This window comes from Neofelis nebulosa, chromosome 2 (genome assembly GCF_028018385.1).
Source record: "Neofelis nebulosa isolate mNeoNeb1 chromosome 2, mNeoNeb1.pri, whole genome shotgun sequence".
Lineage (NCBI taxonomy): Eukaryota > Metazoa > Chordata > Mammalia > Carnivora > Felidae > Neofelis > Neofelis nebulosa.
In genome coordinates, this window is record NC_080783.1 from 92,302,247 (window position 1) to 92,303,611 (window position 1,365).

Below are 1,365 nucleotides of genomic sequence, written 5' to 3' on the forward strand. Positions count from 1 at the left end.
ACCCCTTGATTATGATATAATGTCCTTCTTCATCTCTTGATACAGTCCTTATTTTAAAGTCTATATTGTCTGATATAAGTATGGCTACTCTGGCTTTCTTTTGTTGACCATTGGCATGATAGATGGTTCTCCATCCCCTTATTTTCAATCTGAAGGTGTGTTTAGGTCTAACGTGGGTCTCTTGTAAACAGCATATAGATGGATCTTGTTTTCTTATCCATCCTGTTACCCTATGTCTTTTGATTGGAGCATTTAGTCCATTGACGCTTAGAGTGAATACTGAAAGATATGAGTTTATTGCCATTATGTTTCTTGTAGAGTTGGAGTTTCTGATGGTGTTCTCTGCTCCTTTCTAGTCTTTGTTGCTTTTGGTTTTTATTTATTTATTTAGTTGTTGTTGTTGTTGTTGTTGTTTTTCATATTTTCTCCCCTCAGAGAATGCCTCTTAAAATTTCGTGCAGGGCCAGTTTAGTGGTCACAAACTCCTTTAAACAAATATGGAATGCTTCACAAATTTGTGCATCATCCTGGCGCAGGGTCCATGCTAATCTTCTCTGTATTGTTCCAATTTTAGTATATGTGCTGCCGAAGTGAGCACAGGTACTAAACATTTCCTAAGTAATTTTGTAATAAACAGCCTCTGGTTTAGGAGCCTTTCATCCAAACTTCCAACCAGATCCATTTCACTGCCGAAGTTATAATTTTTTAAATAAAGCTTTTCGTATCTGTTCCATGACTCATTAACTTAAAACTCATCAGTAGTTCTTACATAACCTAAAGAAGAAAGCTCAAGGGCTCCTGGGTGGCTCAGTCGGTTAGGTGTCCAACTTTGGCTTAGTTCATGATCTCATAGTTCATGAGTTCAAGCCCCACATCTGGGTCTGTGCTGACAGCTCAGAGCCTGGAGCCTGCTTTGAATTCTGTGTCTGCCTCACTCTCTGCCCCTCCATCACTCACTTTCTGTCTCTTTCTCAAAAATTAATAAACATTAAAAATTTTTTCATAAAGCCCCTTTATTCTATATATGATCCTTCATAATCTGCACCTGCTTTTCTACATAGTCTCATCTTAGAAAAAAAAATGTTTTCATCTAACAGCCAATTCTTTGCTATCTTCCATGGTCCTTCTCATTTCTATGTAGTTGAGCACATTATCTTTCTATATGAAATGCCTTTTCCCACGATGTCTACTTGGCAATCTCATACTCATCCATACTGCCTTCTCTGTGAGGCCTTCTTAAGGATCTCAGATCTAAGCTAGATGGTTCTTGTTTTGGGTATCCATGACATTTCTATACTTCAATTATAGCTCTTATCATTTTGTGCTAAACTTCTCATTTATTCTTTGCTACCCTCCTCCCACTCA

At 37.7% G+C, this 1,365-nt stretch overlaps 1 non-coding gene across 1 annotated transcript; it reads right to left on the minus strand.

Moving 5' to 3' along the window:
- Positions 1 to 491: 491 nt before the first annotated feature.
- Positions 492 to 598, minus strand: LOC131505767 (U6 spliceosomal RNA). Its single transcript, XR_009258543.1, has one exon. It is a non-coding gene; the product is annotated as a U6 spliceosomal RNA (small nuclear RNA).
- Positions 599 to 1,365: the final 767 nt, after the last annotated feature.